This window comes from Neopelma chrysocephalum, unplaced genomic scaffold (genome assembly GCF_003984885.1).
Source record: "Neopelma chrysocephalum unplaced genomic scaffold, ASM398488v2 Primary Assembly neopelma1_69, whole genome shotgun sequence".
Lineage (NCBI taxonomy): Eukaryota > Metazoa > Chordata > Aves > Passeriformes > Pipridae > Neopelma > Neopelma chrysocephalum.
Genome location: NW_020897729.1, coordinates 4,599,806 through 4,625,415, shown reverse-complemented (window position 1 = coordinate 4,625,415; position 25,610 = coordinate 4,599,806). Strand labels below are relative to the sequence as shown.

Here is a 25,610-nt window from a genome sequence, read left to right as displayed (position 1 = left end):
TTTTGTCCAGTCTATACAGATGGATGAACACAGATCACTAAGGTAAAAGAATACAACAAACAGTCGTATTGTTTCAGAGTTGTGTATAATGCTTCCATGTTTTAATTAGAGATTCTGATTTCATTTTGTAAATATTCTAAATGTATCTCTATTAACACTAACAGAACTAATAAAAATACTGATTTTTACATTAATTAGAAGAGTTAGGGAAAATTAAGATGGGAGAGTTTCTGAATCAGACGCATTACATTAATAGATGGATGCATCTGTAGATGACATGTCACTGAGTCACCATTGTATTTTAATTGCTCTATTTACTGATAGAGAAAAAATGCACACTGAAGTTCTAGTATCTTTAAGCTGATAAAACCATAACTTTTGCTTTTTTATTAGAATTACAGAAGTTAAAACAGACTCATAGTCTTGGAGAATATTGACATAGTCTGATTTTTAAATGCTCTACATCTACTTCTTGGCATATCACAATTTATTCTGTTTACTCCACAAGCATTACTGTAAATCTCTCAAGCTTATGGGTGATAAAATAGTTTCTTGTCAATGCACACACGAGTACACACATACGCGTATTTGGGAGCCACAGATATTTTTACAGCTGCACCTAAGGCTGGAGTGATTTTAAGAGAATTTTATTTGTTTTATTTATTGATTGAGGAGGGCAGAAGTATACTCATTATTAGGTTAAATAACAGTAATGACCTATTTTCTCTTCTGGCTAGGATTACATCATCATACTCTACTGCTTCCTGCATTTTTGTAATTCCTATTTATCATAAATGTGATGGGAACATGCAGGTGTGCTGACAGCTTTTTTATTTATTTTTTTTTAATTGTTTTGCAAGTGAAAATTATCTTGATTTACAGTACAAAATCCGAGGAAGGTAAGAACTGCTTCAGCTACAGGTAGGCTAACTGAGCAGGCATTTTAATAGAAGTTAGTGAAAGAAAGTACATGCAAACAACATGGGATAGAAAACATTAAATGTGCTGGGTCAGTTGGGTTTAGGGACTGTTCTCTGCAGGTCTGTATTTCCCATTGTCCTTTGCATAACTGGACATGCACTGATTGCATGTTGCTTTCTCAGTAATTAGTAAGACTCCTTTTATACATTAATTTCTGTAAATCAGGTACCCAGAAAATGCATTTGGCATATTTTTGCATTCAAACTTTGTGGTTCTGAACTGTCTCCTTTCTGGGGGAAGCATATATGTTATGTGCATCACACCAGCATTCGTTTTCAAGAAAAAGAGAATCAGTTCATAATACAGTAAAGGGGTTGTTTGTCATATATTATTGCTGTTTGAACTGTAATAGCCTGTTAATGATGTGTTTGAGTTTGGACTTGCAGTCTACCAATAACATTTATAAAAACAAGGATGATTTTGCTGTGAACTCTGGAGCTCTATATACTTCACAATATTTGCTTTTAATTTATGCTGTGTCACTAATACAGCCTTTGGAATCAAAGACAACCTATGTTAGATATAGACATATAGGTATATGGTGAGAATTTTTTTGGTTTAAAAATTAAGAAATATCATGAATGGAAGTCTCTAAAGATATCCTGAGTAATTAAATTCCCATACCTACTTAATCTATCTCCGTAACACTTCATTTATATGTTTTTGAGTAATTAAAATGTGTGCGTCCTTTGTAACACTGTTTTATCAAGTGTATTCAAAGAAAGAGATGCTTTAAACTTGCAACTATTCCATTTGGGGAAATAATTTACTGTGTTTTGTATGTCACTAAGTATAGAGTACTTTCTGTTGTCTCTGTATTTGATGCTAAATATACCCATATTTAATAAGAGCATCATAATAAGTGCAGCATCAATGAACTGATATGTTGATATCGTCACTATAGAGCTAGAGAAACACCAGCTGTGAATTTAGAGGACCCTCAGTGACACCTGTACAACTGAGAGATGAATTTGTTGCTGTGACAGGTTCTATCCCTGGCTGTAGCTGCTCAGCACCGCACTGCTTACGGAGGTCAGTTATTTACCTTCAGTAAATTCTGTTCTCCTAGAGATTACTTACCAAGTGATTTCTCTTCATTGCTTTTGCTTGAAGAAGAACATAGTCTGTCCTGTATGTTAGCACTTTCCAACTCTGTACTGAGATGGGAGAGGGAAGGGAAAAGAAGCTCCACACTATTAATATGATATTTGCTCCTGTGCTGGTTTTGCATTACCTCCCACTGAGCAAAGCGTGAGTAGCATTAGTGTTGCCTTGTCTGCTCATCACTTTGGAGAGAGGAAAATTCCTCAACAGCAGACTGTGCTGCGTATGTCAGGAAGTTAAAAGTATGCCATAGTTCTAAACCTCTATTTCAGATTATATTTTACAGTAACCAACCAGGATCAGACTGTCCATCAAATGGCAGCAGAAATACCACTCACTGCAACTCTGCTGAATGCCTTTTCACACATGCAAAAATGCACACTGGTGTGCAGCATGGAGAGGTGTCTTTTGTTTCTGCAGTTCATGAAGGGACCTGGTGGATTGTCTGTGTTATGGCAGTAGAGAGACTGCAGATAATTTTTACAGATGTCTCACAACAATCTGACTGAATACTAGAGTGCAAGATGGGGGATGGACAAATGAACAAAAAGTGCCTTTTAAAATTTTGTCAGGACTAGTAAGCGTTGAAATTTCTAGATTAAATTATCAAAACAATTGCATTCAATGCCAAACTCTTATTATTTTCAGATGCAACTTATTTGGGAAATAGAAATGCATTTTTATCTTTGAGGTGTTTGATAATACCGTAATGACTTAGAATGCAACTCAACAGTATATTTGGATTTAAGTGAAGAGGCAGCATCATTAGCTGCCATACACTAAAATACATTGTAGAAATATAACTGTATGCACTATAAAATGAGTGACTGTGCTTAGAATGAGCTGATAGAAACATAGTTTTAAGCATAGACCTGCAAAATTAGTACATGGCAATAATGCATGGCATTGGCAAATTGAAAAAATTCTGTAAAAAAAGATACTGAGTTGAAAGGAGTTTGTCTACATCAGCTCCAATCTGCTTTGGAACGTGACTTGGAACTGGAAAAAATAGTGGAATTTGTCAGTCTTCAGTTTAGTGTCTCATTCTGCTACTGGCTGCATTTGTTAGTAGGTTAAGTAGAAACTCACACTATTTGCAGGGTTCTCTACGTTGCTGGAAATGCAAAACGATTTGGACTAAATGAATTCCTGTCGTTCTGAAAAAGAGAATGAAAGAGACCATCAACAACCCTTAGTCCTTAATCAAACAATGTTTGGCAAGTGGAGTCCAAAACCTTAACAGTGAAAGCAGAGCATCACCAAAACTTTCCTGTGAAATGCTATACGTGTTTCTCCTTGGTTGTTTATCTCTAATTAGGGATTATGATGATGATGATTATTTTTCTTTAAAATGTTGCCAATTGCCCACTTTTCTTGAAAAGGATTTCCCTTGATATGCTTAATTCACTCTACTAATGGGTTTAAACTCCAGATAGCCTCACTATCAATATTCTAGTAGTGTGAAAGCTTCAAAAGCAGCAGAGGTTATAAGCACTTGTACTTTTTTTATTTCAGAGGTGAAATTTTGAGTATTTTCAGTAGTGCATGTTGATACAATATTTAGTACTGCGCAAAATAGAGACAAGCAGCCAATTTTTTTTCAGCATCACTTCAACCACTGATCTGAATCTCTACTGCTGTTACAGTGAGTCAGCAGAAAAGAGAATTTTCTTCCCTCATCTCATGGAATCACAGTCTTCATTAAAGGAAAGAAACAGATGATAAAATGTGTACCCATACGTATTTATGCTTTCATAGACATAAAATTAATTACAGAGCTAACAGACTCTTGTGTATGCAAGGCTGCCAAATCCATGGAGCGTGGCACTCTGCACATAGAAACGTAGGTGCAATCAAGGTTAAGGTTTCCCATAGAGGATTTGAAAACAAAAAATTTGTGTTATGTGAAAGAATTGCACTGGAGTCTTAGCTGAAAATGAACAGAAGTTAATGAGATTTTTTAGGGTAACTGAGCCATGCTAGAGATAGGTACAGTACAATATACCTGAATTGTTTGTTAGGAGACTTCACAGATTTCTAGATGATCTTGTATACTTAGAAGAGATAATATTATTGACATGTATATATCCTTGTAGTTAATTTCTGAGTGTTCTCAGTGTGTATAAAATGTTATGAAATTCTGCTTTATGATTTATTTCTTTTGAATCCAAAGTGCCACTCATGGTTTCTTTCATGTCTTTAAACTGCTTAGAGCAGTTTTAAAACCAAATCAAAACAAAGCTGCAAACCAAAATTACTCTTAAGGAAAAGTAACACCACAACTGTGTTATGGAAGGAAAATAAAAGGGAAAATAGGAAGACAGTGTTACTATATGGTCAGAGAGAATCTTTTGTTGTTGTCTGTAATTAATTATAAACTTCAGTAGATTCAGAAGTTTCAGTTCTTTCTATGTATTTTTTAGCGTACATTACCAGAGTTTCTGTTGTGAATATTTTCTTATAACACTATTGTACTTCAAGGTGCTGAATCTTAATGATGAATTTTGAGTAAAACTATAGTGATGAGTGCTGTTTGTTTATTACTAGTTGTAGTATTTAAAACAAAACAAAACAAAAGCCCATGAAGAGTTTTAGGAATACAAATCCTATTGAGGTCTAATGGAGACTTGTGGTCTTAAGTACCTTAATATTCCCCTATAACTACCAGTGATTCCCCTGTAATCTTGCTCTTTTGTTTGTAATTCCCATAATTTGCACATCCCATTCCTGTATGCACAGCCGACACTTTTCTTCATAGATTTTTTTTACATACTGGATTTCCAAACATAGTAGAGTTAGATACAACAGGAAAAAGAATTGTGCATAATGGTCAGCACAACCATCTTCTCACTAAGAGAGCTAAGAAAAATATTAGGAAAGAGAATTATTTTCAGATAAGATTTGTAATTATGGAGTCAGTGAAGCAAGAATTATGGAGACGTACAAGCAAGTTGTTTGAAAAGGAAAAAGGTGCAGAGAAGTCTTCTGAGTCGCAGAGAGAAAAATTCCTGAAGATTCTGTAATAGAGAAAGGAACAATTTGGGATCAACTGATTATGTGACAGCAAAAAAAAAGTAAATGAAGAGTTTCGAAAATGAGAGATGACTTTTAAATGATGTTTGAAATAACTAGAAAGGCTTATGCTTTTGTGAGGAAGCATGAAACCCAACCCTTATCTCCAATTAAAATAAATGTTTTATCTAGGCTTTTAGAATAGAAGATGTATTTCCCCCACCTGCCCTGAAACAGGGAGAGTCCCTAGCAGTGAGTGTGCAGCAGATTAAAACATCCAAAACCTCTACTTGCTTCCCACTGTGTTTTGACTGCAGAATGTTTGCAATAATGGAGATGTTGGGATTTTAGTTGTGGTGGGGATGTCATCACTGGTGTTCCTCAGACACCTTCAGATGCTTCTGCTCTAAAGCTACAATAACTTCAAGTTATTGGGAAGTTATAAAGAACATTTTGCCTACATTTTGCTGTTTATGTTATGTCCTGAGTTACAAAGCAATGTTACTTATATTGGTCTGCAGCTGAAGTACTGATCTTCCCCTGTTCCCACCCTGGAAATGCAGAAATACTGTGGGAATGGGTCTGGATATAAGGTGAGACCATCACTTCCATAGTAACTGTACTCTGTGGAAAAGGTGTTCTTATGATAGTGAAGCTGGGGTTTTAGGAAACCTTGTATGTGAGGGTAAGCAGAGATGTGGGCCAGATTCCCTGCTCAGGAAACATCTGATAGTAACTGAGAGGTTTTGACCAGAGATGGGTTTGGTTTACAACTCTTTGGAGCAACTTTCTGCATGATTTGCTTAGCCAGTAAAAGTTTTACAAGAGTTTTGCAAAAAGGATTCCAAACTAAATTAACCCTGACAAAAAGTCCCGTGAGGAAGTTCTTGATTTTTGTTTACAAGGATGATTTTCAATATTAGTAGTTTCTGAAGGATCAGGAAGACAAATCTGCTTTGTGATGGTGGATAACAACTGATTTCTGATGAATGCAATAACTTGATTTAGCCAGGTAGAAGCTTCTTAATTTTTAAAATGTATTTGAGTATCTCCTTTATGTTCCAGCTTATTGTATTGCACTAAGTTGTCAGAGATAACTTGGTTTTAAACGGATCTTTAATAAAATTTTCCCTGAAACAAAGTGATAATTTTTATTGAAACATTCATTTTGAGGCACAGATACATATATATGGATCTCTGAAGCTAAAACTGAAAACTAGTGGCATTGAAATACCATAATGAACTGTCCTTTTAAGACAGGTCATGGCTAGGCTTTGCGAATGAAGATTTGGGGACAGGTACTAAACAAGAATTACATAACTCTTCCTAATTTCTTTTTTATGTATTGGAATCATAGAATCATTTTGGTTGGAAAAGACCTTTAACACATAGTACAGTTTATCTTTAGAACTTATATTAGTAAAAGCCCTACAAAAATTCTGAGATTCTGTAGTCACTGTCAGTGTCTTTGTTTTTATTGTTGTTTTTTTTTTTAAAAAAAGGACAGAGGCCAATCACTGTTCTTTTTATGTTTAATACCTGCCAAAAGATCCCCCAGTTCTTTCATTTGGTTTAATTATTTACAGTATCCTATTCAGAAATTTTATATAACAGTTCTATGAAACACTTTCCTGTTTTTCCAGACTGCTCTCCAGGACTGCTCTTATATAAGAAGTTGGTAAATTGCAAACTAAGAAATAACACAATAGCACTCTCAATCTGTGATTTCTTTTTCTCCAGTGTTTGTGTATGAGCATAAAGAAATGTTGTAACTGAAACTACCAATGACCTTTTAATCACTATACACCTCAATTTTGTTTCCTTTCATGACTAAGCCTAAAAGCATGGGATTTGCTGTATTTTCACTAGAAATTCTACCCCTCAAAAAAATTAAATTGTAACCTCATGTGGGAAGCATCTTTCTAAAAATGCCCTGTTTATGCATGCTTGGAATTTCAATAGTATTTGGTTTTCTGCAGAAGTATCAGCTTATCCAGGTCGTGTCACTTTTCCACAGAAGGTGACCTTCCAATGGTACCTTCCCAATGGTCCTGGTTTTACCACTGCCTAAGGGTAAATAGCCAATAATGCAACCCCCGTAGACATAAACAGGAGATTTTTAGATTAAGTACAAGTTATCTGGTGTCAAAGTGATGTGAAACCTTAGCACCACCAGGTTTCAATTTTCTGGGAGTTAGTAATTTTTAAGAAGGTTTGAACTTTAAAAAAGAAACCAAGAGCCATTGCTCAGAATTCTGAATGTACACCTATTAATAATTTTTGTTACTTTATGCAGTCTTTTCATACCAAGCTTTTGCCTTATTTTTACAAGGTGGATTATGAATTAGCCCCATTGGAAAAGTGAAGCAAAACAGTACCAAGCCCCAGCTCCTCCAGTTCTATTACAAGAAATTACTTTTGCTGAGCTGCTTTATCATTTGAAACCCTCAGCAGTTCTGGGAGGGAAGTAGAATCCCTTAACAAGAGAATTCATGAATGTAGGGTGTGACAGAGCTATAGAGCAGGTTATTGCTCAGTTTTGTTTGTTTGTTTTTCTTCTCATCAAAGTAACTAAAACAAAGGTATTACCAGAAGGCTTTTTAGGGGAGCCATTAGCTATGAAAAAGAAGATAAGCTCAGATACGAATGGGGTCTCTGGGTACTCTGAAAGGAATGTGCAGTTCTTTGCTATAGCACAATATTTATATATGACCTTGAACAACTCTCTCAGGTGGAGGTTCTGTTCCATTTAAGTCAGAGATAGACCTGCAATTTTAATGGTGCTGGGATTTCTCTTTTTTTTCTTTCTTTCATAGTTTCTCTGCATAAAAAATGAGAGATACAGGATGTGGTAGTTTCTTCAGGATACTATGGATATAATAGAGTGAAAGATGAATGTAAGATGGTAGGATTGCCCAAACAAATGCAGGACTTACATGCAATCCACAGCAGCAATTGAATAAAATAAATAAATCTGACCCAAGAATATTCTGAAAACACATGATCTCAACTTCTTTGCTATATAATTTCTTTACTCCTCAGACATCAAGGTCTTTCTCTTTGCAATTAGTTTTCTTTACAATAAATCTGTATTAACCAGTCCATTCTGAGCTGCTTGATCCCTCAGTGTTTTAATGCGGTAGCACTGTTGTAACTGTGATCAGCTATTGATGTAAGTGAAGCAGTGATGTCTTTTATTGTCAAAATTAAAAGAAATTGAGGTGCCTTCAGGAACACATGTGTGCTTTACACGAAGGCTTTTGTGCCCCAAAACAAAACATCTTTTGCTCCCAATCATAACAGCTGGTCTACTAAAGATATTATCTCTTTCAGTATCTTTTGCATATTTACCTAGAAATAGATTTCTTTCTCGGTATTTGTGACATTATCACATAATTTTGGTTTTTAATCACTTTCCTTTAGCTGTTTCAAAATATCATCTGGACATTTTGAAGTTGAAATGAACCAGTTTTGCTGAATTGTTAGGAAAAGCTTGAACCTTACAGTAGTTTTCCTCTTTTTTTGGGACATGTATTGAGGTCCTCAGCACCCACATGCCCCTTGCATTAGTAGTCCTGCTAATGGATCTTGATCTGTATATTATTTATGGAATTCTAATACAAACCAGACGATGAAAAGCAACTTCTTTTCTGCTTTGTCACTTGAAATTGGGAATGCTATTTACACAGAATATGCCTTGCTATAGTTTTTGGAAAGTATGATGTAATTCTAATTATCACCTATTGATACTGTCATTTTAATAATCATTCATTAACAGGAATATCAGCTGCATTGTGTGTTTCTGTCATCAGAACTGAAAATAGGATATGTTTGGGTTTGGACTGTTTATGGTAACTTATAGAGTTACTTTCAGAAGTACATAGTAAGGGTGTAGAAAATGCTGGTATCTTAATCTTTCACCTCAATCACTGCAAGAATCTCTGATATACAGATATATAGCATGGTAAAACTGGATCATACATCTTTTGATGTTTTATAATGTAAATGTTGACATGGTTGATCATAATATCTGAGTATACTGCTGACTTCACTGCTTTTCTATTCAGAAATTATTTGATAAGTCTTCAGATGATGGAAATGACCAGTTTAGAGAGGATGGTTGTTTATTTTTCTCTTTGCAGTGATATTTGAAGTTCTTCTTTTATATATATATATAATACAAGTTGTGTCTTTGTTTTAAAAATACATAAAAGTGTTCCTACATATATATCAAGAGCCACCCATATTTCTCTTACAGTGTGTACCTCCTGATGCTGCTCCTCCTCTGATTGCTGTTTCCCAACTGCCATCCTTGGAATGTCAGCAAATACAATCAACTGCTTTCTTTTCCTCTAGACTTTCAGATTTAGTGGGCATTTCCCCCCTCCCTGCTTGGATTTCTTTCCAGTGGTTCCCCTCCCCCTCTTCTTTAGTTTACAGACTTCTCCAATGCTTTTTTTCTGTGCTGATTGCAGGAACACCCACCTTTCTGTGGTTTTAGTGGAGCCTTTCATGCTCTTTTCTCTGTACCAGCCCTCTAACCAGATATTTAGGCCAATTATTCTGTTCAGTTTCATTATTCTGCTCCCACAACTACAGTAATAGCCCACTTGAAAGATCACTTGGCTTCTTTTACTCTTGAGACTGCTTGCTAGTTCCCAGAATGGCATCTTCACATCCTGTGATATTCTGTTTCTCTTTTTTTTTCCCAGAGTTTTATTTACATTAAAAAGGGGTGGGGGGTTAAAAGGAAAACCACACACATATAAATGAGCGGGGGGATTGTAGGGGAAAGAAGCCCAGATATCAAATACATACTTTCAGGAAGGGAAATTCCACCACTGGCAGTTTGCAGGAGACACTGAATATCAAATACCGTTATTCAGAACATTTTCCACAACAAGACTATGACTAAAAATCCCATTAAGATTTCCTAGAGCAAGCATTGCCTGCTTTTTGTTTTGCAGTCACACTGAGTATGAATTTCACCTGCAGTTATAAAATGGCACCCAGAAAACCTTTACTTCAGTTTTGTCCATGCCCATCTAAATTCAAAGATGCCACTTCAAAAGTCTTTAAGTAAAGGTTTTAGAAGTGTATGTAGACATTTCACATGATAAATTTCATATCACAGTGTTATTGTCTCTCAGAATATAGATATAATTTAAATTTAACGCAGGGTTTTAAAAAAATCTAACTTTTCTGCCTCCTTTCCTCTTGCTTCTTGTTTCCCTTTCATCTTCTATTTTCATCACTAATGTTTGAAAGTATTCGCCCTCTTCACCCTTATCTCTTCTGAATTAAAAGATTGAATATACACAGAAATATTTCATGCTTATTTCTTGTGTGACAGTTACTATCAAATGAGAATTTTGACTGGATTCCACTTGTTATATATTGTTAAACCTCCCTTTATAATATGTATAGATTCTGTTTTTAATACTGGAATTGTTTTTTCTAAGATGAAAATTGTTCATTGTTGTTGAACAATAGAGTAATCTGTTCAACAAATTTACACGTAACTTGTTTGTATCCATTCCAGCTGTTTTTTTCTCCTTCCATAATTAATACTTTTTCAGTTGTGCAGCAAAGCACCGACAGCCTGGGGTAGGGATTTTTTCCCCCAGATATTCTATCAAACATTGGAACAGTGCAGTGCCATACATTTCTAATGAGGAAAACAGAACTAAATGTCCCATACATTTTCCTGTATTAAAAATAGCAAAAATATGCATCTGTGAAGAGCATACCTCATTCCCAGTATGAACATATAAGTCCTTAAATGATCAGGTATTTCTTGGTGTAGGTTCTTTATTGCTTTAACTTTTAGAAGAAGGTTTTAATTTTTGTCCTTTCAACCGGTGAAAACGTGAGCCTGCAGCTGTACAAAATACATCAGTGACAATGCCGGTGCTGCTCACAGAGGGGAGGATCAGCCACGCACAGAAGAGCAATTCCTGTGTGTGCTCTGGGCTGCAAGGAGCTGATGCTCTTTCTCAGTCTTCTCCCTGATGAAAAGGTTCCGTTCCTGGGAGCAGCTTCAGTGGAGAGGGGAATGATGAAACAGGCACTTCTCAAGGTCAGGGATAAATCACACACCCGGGAGGGTGCAGAGGAAATTCCATCGCTCTTCTCTCTACTGTAGCAATCCAGGAGAGGACTTCACCTCTCAGAGCTGTCGGTCCAGTACCTTTCACAGCCCATCATCTCATTGAAGAAAACACTGAGAATTCTCAATTTCTTTTATTGTTCTTATACTCACAATCCTATGGTGACAAGGTTCTCTGTAATGAGGGGGCTGAGATGAATCACATGCAGCAAACTGTTTCTATATGCAGAGGGAAGAACTTCTGGCCATTTGTTTTTTGTGACATGCTGAACTAGAAAATAGGATGCAGGCCATGTTTGTACTTCATATAAGTAACAAATACTTAACTGTTTTGTAGAAATATATTTAGATTAAAGATAAATCCTTCCATGTCTTTTCAGATCACAGATATGATGACCAAGGTACCTAAAATAATTTTATGGATCTTCGTGCATCTTCTCTGAGGCAAGAAAGGATTTATGGAGAAGTGAGGATAGGGCTCAGGACTAGAACCTCTGTGTATTCAGTGGACTATGCTAATTGAGTATACCTGCATCTTCTTAAATGTTATGTTTAAAAATTACTTATATGCATTATTACAACTTCCCATGCATCCAACAAGTATAACATTTTAATATTTTTCCTATTTCATCCAATTTGTTCTCGGTATATCTCAAAACTGCAGTGCCTAAACTTCTAGCTAGATAATGAAGTGCATACATTTGAGGTTATGTTTTCGCACAGATAAAAAAAAAGTATTTGCTGAGGTAATTTACTATGTGAGGTGTATAATCCCATCTATAACATATTTTTGTTAAAATATCAATTGCCAAAACTCTGTCTACACATTGTAGGGAGCCACACTTGAGTAGGGAAGTACACTTTACTGATTTCTTCCCAGTTGTCAGAAATGGTCCTGCTATTTATCCTGATCTGTCTTCACTTACTGTACTGAACCATTCTGAGATGTCTTTTTTTTCAGGTGATGATATGTACTGTGGTTTCATCCAGAAATTCCTGTACCTAGTGCACAAGAGAAAGTCAAGTTCTGTTTCAGTGTTCCTTATTAAAGAGTCTCAACTGAATCCCAACCCAGTGAACAAAAAGACCCTTCTCCTCCCTAACTGATTTTCAGAACAAGAGCACACCATCTGTAGACAGCATCTCAAGCCACTGGGATTGCCTATTACTATTTTCAGCCTTTTGGGAGACTATATATATATACTTATTCTGTGTTTCTAAGCTTAAGTGGAAGAGATAAATGTCCTGGCAAGCTGTCTTTATACTCTTCCACATTGTTCTTTTGTGGGATTTACTTAAGACCATAATCTACTAGGTCTGTATGTTATAAAATTCTGTCTCAGAGTAGTGGAGAAGGATGGCGTAAAATAAAGAACCTTGCTTTTCAACAGCAGCTAAATATACATTCTCATTTTTTCTGTTTAAGACTTGGGAGGTACATTCAGGGAATATCCAGCAGTTGGCTGTTCCCTGAGTGAACTGTGGCCCATAAGAGAGTCTGTTCTGGACCAGATTTGTCCCGAAGAACTGCAGGCTGCAGAGGACCCATGAAGAGCTGTTCTTGAAGAGGTGCAGCCTGTGGGAAGGACCCAGGCTGTGATAGGGGAAGGAGCAGCAGAGTGAAGCTGTCATGAAGGGACCACAAACCCCCCTCCCCACTACACATGCAATGGTGCCAAGTTTTCTTGGCAATGCTGATCTAATACATTTGCCAAATGCAATTTTACCTAAACATTTTTCCATTCAAGACACCTTTTTGACAGCATGAGAAAATTACTAGAGGTCTCTGACAAGCAAATTTAAATTCCCAGTGAATATAAACTTTTACAAATGATTGATCAGAAGCTGGTTAAATTATCTGTTATGACATCAAGCAATCTGCTGATTTTGTCACTGCATAGAAAATGGTGAAAACCTTTGAATACATTATCCCATTAAAATTGTCCAAAGGTACAGCCAAACCCTGCCTGAGAACACTGTTTAGGTACCAAGTGTGCAGTGTAGGTGTCTGATCCTGTGTGATATGCAAGAGGAAAACCTGCCCTATTACAGTGTCCACAGGGACTGCAGGAGAGTCCCTGCCCTGATGCCCACAGCATAATCATGCTCCATTATCACTGGCAGGGCTGTTTCTCAACCTCTTTTCCCTCAGTCCTATGAGGAAAACCCCTCTGGGCAGCGTTTTACCTGTTCTTCAACACATTTCTGCAGGATAGTGCCCTGAGGTGTGGCCAATGTGGGGCTGGTGGGAAAAATCCCCATGGCCCCTCCTGCCCACACCTCACCCTTAAAACCCAGTACAGATGGTCCTGGCTCCTCGTTTCCTAAAATGAAAAGTAGGAACTGCTTTTCTAATCTAACACTTGTTCTGAAAGCTGGGATATGGAAGAAGGAGAACCAGCTTCGGGAATGTAGTAATCCTGTTGACACTGTGAGGAGGTACTGTCCCAGTGATACTGTAAGGAGACCAGGAAAAAGGGTAATTCCCAAAGTCTTTGAAAGAGGGGAAACTGTACAAGGAGTGGTGGAGGTCACTTGCTCTGTTCAACCTGGAGAAGGGGAGACTGAGGGGAAACCTCCTTGGGATCTGCAGCTTCCTCACGAAGGAGCGGCGGGGCAGGCGCTGATGTCTTCTCTGTGGTGACCAGTGGCAGAACCCGTGGGGATGGCATGAAACTGTGTCCAGGGAAGGTTTAGGCTGGACATTAGGAAAAGTTTCTTCACCCGTTGGGCACTGGAACAGGCTCCCCAGGGCAGTGGTCACAGCACTAAGCCTGGCAGAGTTCAGGAAATGTTTGGACAACACTGTCAGGCACACGGTGGAATTCCTGGGGCTCTCCCATGCACGGGCAGGAGTTGGTTTCATTGATCCTTGGGGGTCCCTTCCAACTTGGCATATTCTATGATTCTATTTTCCCTGTCTCAGTGCTTTAGATAGAAGCACCTTGCCTTTAATTACAAGTGTTTGTCCAACTTCCTGTCCAACCTTAAGAGTTTAATTATATGCACTTGAAAAAATTTAGAACCGTGTTGTGCATAAGGTCATCAGATCAAACATTTCTTTGCCTATTCTTGACCCTTGAATTCTTCATGCAAGGAAAATACCTCTGTGCCTCTTTTACTATGCAGGAATCTGCTGGAGATCAAAAGCTTACTCATAAAAAAGCAATAACAGAAGTAGCTGAAGCTTTATAGATTATGGGATAAGAATAGACATTACCTCAGGTGCCCAGGGGATGTAAAATTTGGCATGGTAATCAGAAAGCTGGTTAAATTCATTATTCTGATGTCAAACTGCTGTTCCTGTCACCACTTAAAAAATAGCAAAATCTTTTGAATTCATTAATGTGATGAAACTCTTCAAAGAAACGTTAACACAGCCTTTGTGGAGAAATTAGAGCTGAATGATAATGACTGAAACTCTGCTATAAATACAACCATCCCCATATGTTATTTCTTTAATATATGCTGTGAAAGTATTTGGAAGATGCTCAAGATTCACAGGAATACTAAGGATAGAAATTTATAATTTACCGTAGAAAAAATAGTAATAACAAAAAAAAAAATCTGTGGAAAAAGATGAAAGGAAGCAAACCTTGCAATTTCTTTGTCAGACCCTACTGCCATTCTTTGGCTGGGATTTTGATACAGAGGACATGGGAAATGACCAGTGCCAGTGGGAAGGAAGAAAAGCACTTTCACATGTGACATATTTCAAGACTGGAACTCGGGGCTAAAACTAAATTGGTGCACTACGAACATAGCTTTGTTATCCCTGAAACCTGCAGAACTACTGGGGGGGGGAAGCAGTGAAAAGCACAAGAGATAACCTCCTGTTCTTCCTCTGTCACAGCTCCTGCCAGCTGGAATCAGTTAATTGCTCTCAGCCACACCAATCCAGCTAAAACAGATGCTAAACCTCGTCCTGCAGGATCCTGTGTAGAGCTGAAAGTGGTGCTGGCTTGGTTTGTTCTGTTCACATATTTAAATTGAATTCAGAAGTGAAGGTTTTTTTAATAAAATCTTATATATGTTCATATGCATTTTAATATGTTGGGGTTTTTGTTTCTGTAAAGCTAACTTAGTTCAGTTCCTGTGTGCATTCAGAACTGTGCTGTGCCTTAATCAGTATTTCCTCCTAGACTCTTTTGGGAGGAATCTCAGTGTGTAAGTTGGGTTTCCTTTGATATTAGTGATCATAGAGTGGTTTGGGTGGATCCATTTTGGAGTGCTTTATAAACACCAAATTTAGTTCCCGATTTCAAAAGGAAGCCTATTGTAATGCTGCCTTTTCAGAGTCTGCAAGCTTAAAGAATTATGTTTGGTTGGGTAATCCAAGAACTTTCCAAAGGATCTGCAAACAGTTAAACCTATAGTTGCAGAACCCTTTTTAAGTGTTATCCTCAATGGACTTCCCAAGAAAGATACTCTTCAGCTAATTTAATTTTTGGGGTTTTAAACTGAACATTCCTATCTAAATAAACCCTTGTTAATGTTAGCCACTATATACAGGTGAAAAAACTATATTTAAAAGTAGGTTCTAATAGAAATGCATGCTACTTACCTCAGCCTCACCCATGGCAGAAACAGTTTCTTTAAGACTTAGACCTTGTTATCTTGTATTACAGATCTACCTAACTTTATCAGAAGGTTTGAACAATGTTATAGCTTTTTGGTTGCTAATTTGTTTAAGAAATTTGACTGTTACCTTGGTTCTTTGCTTACAAAACTTCGTGTCCTTTTTAGCATTTGGAAACTTTTCTTAATCCTCTCTTTTTAATTTTTAGTCCTTTAACAACCTGATTTATGGTTTGAATATTTTGCCTGGTTGAGTGGTCTTACCTACCAAATTTGGTGAATATGGCATATTGATATTGGGTTATTTGGGTTTATACAGCCAAATTGGAACAGAAATAACTAATTTCCTGGCTACCACATGAAGGGAAAAGTGCAGTTTGTTCCCAAATGTCTGCACAGCTTTCTTGCTGCTCCAAGGCTACATGTTGAGAGACCCCCTACCTTGGTAGCAGAGCCATTGGTTTTAGTGCTTTGGAGGCTTGAAGTGATTCCCTTGAAGAACTTCCATAGGATCTCCTACTGGGTTGTTGGGAGTAGTGGAGGCTTAGTGTGGGTTAACTAGTCTGTGGTGACGTACATTGTCACAGAGGCACTCTCAGTGAATTCCCAGTCTTTCTACTGTCTTTCACTAAAGACACTTGTTTAGTCACAGCAGGACTGGATGAAGTCTATTTTTAGTCTTTACTATCAGAAATAACTTCCCTTTTTCTTACCTTACCTCACTCTGTCTCTTTGGTTCTCATCTCAGATAAAATCTTGCTCCCATTAAAGGTCTAGGAGAGTTACTGTCATTCATTTAAATGAACTCAGAGTCTCCTGTCTTCTTTTTTCCCCTAGGGGAAGTGCTTGTTTAATGTTTTCATACCTGTGTGAGATTTTCTTTTCTCTATCCTGTTCTGAAAGACATTCAAAGATATTCATTCTATTCATTTGGACAAGTAAGGCATATGAATAGTCTTATCCATTCAATAATGTAAGTGCTGCTCTTTGAAATCAGTGAGGTGAGTGCTATTTCCTATTTCTGGTTTAAGTTTGTTATCTGCCCAAGCTGCTTTAGGACAACAGTTTGGGAAAGCAGGAATATCAAAGCTGCTGCCGTGTGCCGGTGAGAGTTACATGTTACTGACAAGGAGCTTCTGATCTCCAGATTCTGGGAGCAGTGGACAAATTCCACATGCTGACAAAGACAGAGCTTGTGATGGTGAAAGGTTCTGTGTCCTGGGAAAAGGTGGGTGCTCTCTTCAGGGAAAATTGTCAATGACCGCTCCTATAGTTCTGAAGTTATATCTCCATTTCACTTTGACATTTTACAGCAAAAATATTTTTTTCCTGCATCCAAAAAAAAAAAAAAGAAAAGAAAAACAAAACAAAAAAAAGTAGATGTCAGTGATGGAAATTGCACTGACATAAAGATGAATTGGACTGATTTCTCAGAAGTACAGTAATAAACTTCTGCTCCCTGCTCAAGAGCTGAAACTAATGCCCAGCATAGCTACCAACTTCAGTGTCCTGGTTAAATGAGATTGATGACTTCAGTGCTCTAAAGACATTTCTTTTTACCTCAGGAGCAACCACAGCTGATAATAGCTGATAACTGCAATATTTGTTGATAAAATCGTAGGGATAAAAAATTAGCACTGAATGGGCACACAGACTGGAATTAGAATTATTCACAACTCTTTTGAAATATGTTACTGGGAACAGAGGTGATTAGGCTATGATATTTAAGAAAACTTGGGGATTTTTTTGAAAGTGTGTCCTAAAAATAAATCGTTATATAGAAGACACAATTCTTTAAGGTTGTTATGCCAATACAGGAAAGCTATATTTACCAAAAAAGGAGGTTTTAAACTCCTTGTGCTTGTCATTGCATAAATATTCTAATCAAATTATTTATTTTTATAATAAATTCCTGGGTGAAACCACTGACTTTTTTCTGTTAACTTTTTGATGTTTTTCTCATGGAGTTGAACAAAATGAAGTTTGAGGTAATCTTATTGTTTAGTTTATATTTTGTTGAATTCAAATAATTTTAATTCACTATTCTGCTGACTGTTATGAACTCCTGTAAAGACCTACATTGTAGTCAGGGGGTGTGAGTTTGTTTAGCATGCAGGTAAAAAACACAAAGTCCTCTGGATGCTTTCTATTCCTCTACATTTGCTTTCAATGCATGTATATAATTATATGTTCATGTTGTCATGGTAATTGAAGCTGGACTTGTCAGGATGTGGAAATCACTTGTGTTAGGCTGGAACACAGAAGTCAAATTAAAGATAACCGTGACCATACTGTTGGTGTTAGATTGACATGGACAGAGAGGGATGGTTATTTGATTTGTTTAATTACTATCTAGTACTTTCCAAGTATTAAGATTACTGAGCATTGTATCTTCATGTGTTGGAACACCTCCTTCAGGCTATTGATGTAGATTTTTATGTGTGGTGGTTTTTTGGACTTGATGCTGTAGTCCCATATGAGCAGGTTTATTCTCATTTCATAAGTTCAGAGGCATATGCAATGAGGTTCCATGTTTGGTTGATGCACCTGAAGGTTTAGAAGGGAAAGAGGAAGGTTTAGGAGAAAGCTCTACAACTGCTACTACTCCTCTGAGGAAAAATGTGACAGGGACATAACTGATTCTGTTTGGCTTAGAGAGTGTTCTGGCTTTGTAAAGTTCTGAGGAAAAGTTACTTTAAATCTTGACATATTTAATAATTTTAACAGGATTTGATGAAATTATATTTTCAGCTACTTTTATGATTTATTATTATTGTAAGATTAAAGAATAAGTGGGAAAGAGTCTGGAAGAAACCTTAAGAAATTGTCCTAAATACAGAATCTGTTATAACTAAACCATTCCTGACAGACATTTTCCTAACCAGTTTCAAAAGCTAACCAAGACTATTTATTTTCCTTGCACACCTGTCTTTACCTCTGCAAAGGTTTTTTTAACTCAAAGGTTTTTTTCTAACACAAGTCTCCATTTCTGGAATACAAGTGCATATTTCTGTTGCATTATAATGATTTTTTTTGAAATCTTTTCTAGAATAGGGTCCAATATTTCAATCTTTTCTTGCAGATTATTTTCTAGTCTGCTGCTTTTTTCAAATTAACTGCATCTTTTAATCTGCAGGCAGTGTCCACAACTAAACATTAATCCATTTACAGCCTTCTCAAAAGCAAGTACAGCAAAAAGATAATTTCAGATGGCATTCATTGCATGCTTTATTCTGTCTCTGAAGCTTCCAGTATGATGCCTGCTTTTATTTGCAACAGCTTGGTAGATTCGGGTTTAGCTTCAGATCCAGCTGCTTTAGTGCAGAACTATTGCACTGTGTCTAAACCTATGTTTCAGCTGTTTATTATTTCTGAGAGGAATAATAATGTACCTGTCCTTGAATCACACTTCATCTCTTGCAAACCATTTTTACCGAGATCTTTTTGGACTCTAAACGTGTCTCCCAGTGTGCCCACAGATCTTCCCAGCTTATACCTGCCTTCAAATGCTCTCAGGCTCAGGGTGTGATTACCAGGGATGTCCTGTGCTGGGACAGGAGTTGGACTCAATGATCCTTGTGGGCCCCTTCCAACACAGAACATTCTGTGATTCTGTGAAGTATTATGGGAGCAGTCTCTCTTCTGACTTAATGATGAAAATAAAGGATAGTGCTGGATTCGAGGCTGACCAAGAGCTCCATTAGATGCCTTTTTCCTTTTAGACAGTGAGTCACTGATAGCTATAGGATATTTTTTTTCTATAGCTATTTACTCTGTAATAATACTGGTTTGATGATGTTTCTTGGTTAGATCAAGAGACAGTCCTGTACAATGATGCCAAAAATCTTCTTAAAATCATGAAATGCAGCATCAATTATTTTCCATACTACAAGGCTTGTTACCTTGTTAGGCCTGGTTCTTGATCAATTCATGCTCATTTATTAATTTCCTTGTTTTTTTAGGTTACTTACAAACTGAGAAAGCAAAGAAAATAAAGTAACTAGGCTATAGTTTTTCTTCCCCTTTTGTGGCAGGCAGCATTTTTTCTCTTCTAAGGGCTTTTGTACCCATGTCCATCCATCATGTGCTTTCTGAAATAATTCTGATAACAGCTTTCAAGCAGTAACAGCTCTGATTTTCATCCAATTCTCCAAGACTTTGGGCAAATGTAATATGGCATAGCTAATTTTGAATTATTTGACCTACATATTTTTCCTAATCTTTTCCTCTGTGCTGGCATTGTGTCCTCCCTCCCTTTTTTTTCTACATATTGTATTTTATTTTTTTTAAATAGATTTTAATTGCAGGAGCCAGTTGATTGCAATTGACCTTCAAGGTAACCACTGTTAATAAAGCAGTAAACAGTTCAGACTTCTTGGCACAATATGTCAATAGCTTAATTTTGCCTTCAAGCTGCTGCCAAGCCAGTAGTTTTCCTAGGTCCTCCTCTTACACTGAAGTGTATTTATAGAACTTCTTTTTGTTCTTTGTCTCTTGCTTATTGTACCTCAATTTATTCACTTTTCTGATGCTGCCTTTGCATGCACGTGCTATTCTTTTATACTTATTTGACGGTTTCCACTTTGAGATGTTTGCATCTTATACTTGAAGGCAATAAAGAAATTAAATTCTAGCTGAGATGACTAAAATTTAAAATATTTATGTCCATATTTATATCTTTCCATTGTATTGGAGCATTTGATATCACCTTGTTTCTTTCTTTCCCTTTCTGTTGAAAAAAAACACATCGAATTTTTTATTGATTTTTTTTTTCCATGTGTCTGTCTTGGGCAACCTTGTTTGTCAGATCTCTGGCTTTATTAAAATGTTGCATGCATTGCTTTTATTTGCTGTTGTCTTATATGATTTCCTTTTTGTGGTTACCTGAAAATTTAAGTCCTAGTCTAGTGTATTGTTCAGGTTGCAAGCTGGGTGTTAATCAGTTCAATCAATCACTTCTTATACAGTGTTTTTGACTTAAAAAGCCACTATATTTTATACATAGCAATACATGAATGAAAAAATGTAATTAATTTAATAGTTTCTCATGCAATATTTGCATATCTGACTTCATTTAGAACGTCTTAAAAAATCAATTCCTGAAACTTAATCAAGCATGAAAAAGCACCTTGTCCTAACATGCCCAGTACCTTTGCCCCAGCTGAGGGAAAACAGTCAAATGGAGCTCTGGATACTCCTTTCACTGCCTTATAGGTTTTTACTGATAAAACATATTCTCCAAGTGGCATAAATAGCTTTTTTCATCCAAATGTATGATTCAGCTTTTTGCATTTTGAAGTTTTAAATTCTTTTTTTTTTTTTTTAAAGATACTTTAATTTGTAATTATTGAATACCCACATTGAGTAGGGTTGTTTTTTGATCTTTCAGATAAGGAACTAAAACCACTCTTTTAGAACGGAATATTTTTCCGGAGTATCTGCATCAGGTGTTTCATATATTCTCTGAACCATATACACCCTATTTACAGTGGTTTCAAAAATGTAGTCAGGAAAGTGGAAGCAATACAGTGGCATGTAAGAAGGAGGAGGGGTGAGCGTGGAGGAGGGAGGCTTTTCCTAAGTACAGTTCCATGCCTGGAGAAAAGCACACTTGCACCCCTTGACTTGCACTGCCTTCCTTTGGGTGCCTGGTGACATTCCACAAGCTCACCTTAAAATCCTGGGTGCTCTGGGACTGGCTTCCCAGCAAGTCATTTTCCATGCCATAGTGTAGCAATCATAATGAATCAAATCACTTAAATAGAACTTTTATTGCACCAATGGGAGAGAATTACTGGCAGAGCACTCTCTGGTTGTGTTGTGTCATGAATTTGTCTCCTCTACCTGAAATTATTTAGCAGACATTGATAGTTTTGAGGTCAGAAGCCAAAAACAAGCGTGCTTATGTTTTTGCTTTCTCTGATCAATAGCATTGCTTCCTCAAATAACATTAATACTGCCTGAGTTTAGCAACCTCAGTGATTTAAAATGTTAATGATGTCTGACAGACTCTTTACACATATTAGCTCTCTTCCTGCCTGATAATGAACCTTCTACAGCCCTAAGCTGGACTAAGAATTATTAGTGTTAAGAATTAAGAATTATTACTGTCTTCCTTCTCTGGAAAAAGTGTCTTGTAAATGTGTGTTCCCCTTTGACGGGAAAAAAAAGATTTCTCTTTTCTTTTTTTTTGTTTGGGGGGATTTGTTTGTTTGTTTTTTGTTGTTCATTGCCAAGAATGCACTTTGAATTTTAATGGCAAACAATTTTCTAGATGGAGATTGTGAAAACAGACATTTCTGAATGTTACTCATGCGGGTCCCAGTCCAGAGAAACATGTAAGAATATGTGCAGTCCATTTTTTTCCATCAGAAAACAAGATGTTTCATTCAGCATAATGCCTTGTGATCAGCCCTACTGGCCATGTCTGCTGTGCTTCTTTGAAGCACACTGTAAGAATTACATTCCAAGATTATTCAGAAAGTATATTTAAGAAGAATTTTGGAAAGACAACAACAACAACAAAACCAACAACAACAACAAACCCCCAACTTGACATGCACTTTCAAACACCCAAATTATCTTTCAATTCCATTTACTTCCAGTTACTTAGAATTGATGGGACAGGGATAAGCAGTTAGCTGACATGTTGTTCAAAGGGTCTGTCTATGCAAACTAGGGAAGTTGATAGACATTGGGGTAACAGACCTTGTTTGTTCTGCAGGTCTCTTGCACTGAGATGATGAATGAGAGAAAAACATGACAAGGAGTTTGTGATGTGAAAGCTGAGAGCAAACCAAACACATCTCAAAGAAAAACCAGCAAAAGCCAATGGAAACATCTTTTATGGGTTTTTTTACAAGGGGAATTGTTCTCAAGGTTTTGATTGTCTTGGCCCACTGTGTGGACACATATTTTATAATTGCATTACCTGGGTGGACATTTCTTAGTCAGAGTGCTCTCTCCAAATTATTTTCAGTAGCTTTGGCAATGACGTCCTTACCCTGGAATCAGTATGTCCAAACAGATTGAGTCTTACAGGAGCATGGAATGCAGAGGTTAAGCTTAGAAAGAGCCTTGTTCATTTACCTGAGAAATTTAATTTTGGTTAACACATGTTATCATTCAAAAATTAAATAGCTATTCACAAATTCTCATTAAAACTGCTTTGAGAGATATCAGTTCTGGTTATTACAGGGGATTACTATTTGACAATTATCAAATATTAAGCCAGATTTTGTATCAATCATGTTTTTCAGTCTAAAAATAATCTCAAATATTACTAGTTCTGCCTCCTTGTGCCAGTTACCAGAGCTTTTACCCAGAAGCAGATGTTCAAGAGTATCCAGACTTGTAATACAAAAATTGCCCTTTAGCATAAAGAATAACTGTTTGGGCAACAATACTTGGTCAATATGGAAAAGTCCAGAGTGGGAAATAGAGCAAGTACTTTTAAATAAATAGTGCTGTTGTTTGAACATGAGCTGAATTTGGAGTTGGATTCTTGTTCCTTCCTGCTTCCAAGAGCAATGTCAGCAGGCAGTAGAATGGTAATGTCCCTTGTAGGCAGGTGAGGATAGGAAGTGGAATGTAAAGTCATGGATCTTTATCATTAAGGTTTCCCACAATGCTATAAGGGATGGGGAGGAGGTGGGAGAGTGAATGGATTCCTGCTTAAATAAGCAAAGCAAAACAGAAAAAAACCCCGTCTTTGTTTTTTGAATAATTGTCCAGTGTGCATTATGAGATTACTAATTGCTCATGTCCTGTATGAGTTGTGTTCTGAGGGTCAGATCTGTCTATGCCTTCATGGTAGTCAGTGCTTGTTTAATTATTTCTTTGGAAATAACACACACCTATGTGCCTTTTTTGGTATATTGCCTTGCTCCTGCCTTTTAATATGGGGTACTCAAACTGTGTTGATGCTATAAAGAAATGTATTTTTCTGCTTGGTCTATATTTTTTTCAAATAGCTCTTAAAACTCAATTTGTCTTTGTCGCTGCTGCTGAGCACAGAGACAATACTTTCAGAGAGCTATCCACAATGATTACAGGAGCTCTTTCCTCTGTAACTGCTCAGCAGAGCCCCTCATAGAGGATGTAAAGTTGGAATTAATAGCTAATCATTTAGTAATGATCAGTTCATCTGTGGGATAATGGGAAGATACCATTACACTGGGGCTCCATGAATTTCAGGTATGATGTGTATCTGAGCTGTATTTGGGGGTATGTGCTCTGTCACTGACTCTCAATTTATTTGTGTTGGCAGCCAAAACGTAACATATACTGCTACTGTTTAGGTGTCTTCATCTTGTCTCTACTTCCAGAAAGTGTTTACAATGAGTTATTTAATGTTCCTGTGTGATAAAAAATGTGTGTTTGTTTTCAGCAGGACTCTTTAATTCAGCAACGCATTTGCTTCTGCGGCAAAGTTCTGGCTCAGAAGTTCCTCCCCTGCACCCAGTTTGTAGCCTCCCGTGTGTTCTGTCTCTCTGTTCCTGAGTCTTACATCTCTAAAAAGTGCTTGTTTTTAGCCTGGATTATTTCAGTGTCTTTACATAAATACTGCTATGCTGACAAGTGGCAAAGTGCCATGGACCAGGGGCTGGCTTCATCTGTGTAACTGCAGTATCACTGCAAGGAGAAATTCCTAAATATCTCAGAAAACTTGGAGTATCCTGACTTCATGGTGGTTATGTAGCTGGGACTTGAAACCAAAGTCTAGACTGCTGTTCTCTCCCCTGGTGTGAACTTACACTTGAGCTGCTGTTAGCTGTTTGAAAGGGGAATTCTCAGCTACTTTAGCTTGAGTTTAGGCCTTCAAGTACAAATATTTGCACACCTCTACAATTTTGCCTCAGTGGATGTCATGGAGGGGATAGGAACAGTTTAACATGGGAAATTCTGACAGAGTTAAGATGTATCTGAAACCATAGTTCTGTGTATAAAAGTGTTCTGGCTAGTTCAGTTTCTATCTGTACAGCAAACTGGAGGAAATGTTGATCCTGACAGATCAATGAACATCTTGCTGTTATGTATTTGGCTTCAGGAGAGTGAAGATTTCACCCTCTGTATCTCAGATGCTGTAGAAGGGTCTTCATCTCTGAGGAAACAGGAAAGGAAATGCAGATAATACAAGCGTAAGGGTACCTAAATATATTATGAACATTTTACATGCTGTTTTGCACACTGTATAAAACTGTGTGACATCTTAGTGAAAGAAAAAAGTGTCAAGACTTTCAGGCTCTGGGAGATCTTCTTCTTATGTAACTCAGATATCCAACTTTCCCTTAATTAGCACAGCTTTGTATAAAAAGATACTGACCCAAAGGATCACAGCTATTCCTGTAATTTGATTATAACCTGTGTGACACCTTTCTGTATATGATGTTGTGTGTAATCCTGTGTGCAGCTACAGCTCTTGGAAGTTCCATATTAAACTCAGTATTGTGGTTACTGGTGAATGAAATTATTGGAACAGTCTTGGACGAAAAAGTACATGGAAGGATTTAAGGCAGAACATGGCAAAGCAAAGGCTGCAATTATCTGCAGCTGAAAACAAGTAGCTTTTAATATGTCCATTCACCTAAGAAGGGAGGGAGAATTACAGACCACGTGCTCTTTCTCTCCCTTTTTCTATCATTTCTCTTCTTCTTTTTCCTTTATACAGTTTATCACCCATAATTTCAGGATGTGTTTTGTTTCTTTAAGCTGTTTTATCTATAGGCTTATGAGGTCAGTCATGTGTGAATTCTTTTGTTAGTCACCTCACCTTTTGCCTTGATGATAGAAAATTGATCAGGCCTAAAGTACAAGTTCAATAGAC

At 37.0% G+C, this 25,610-nt stretch overlaps 1 protein-coding gene across 3 annotated transcripts in view; it reads left to right on the top strand.

The window, feature by feature from the left end:
- Nucleotides 1-25,610, top strand: part of LOC113968679 — a 279,507-nt gene that overhangs the window by 1,760 nt on the left and 252,137 nt on the right. The window lies entirely within an intron of this gene.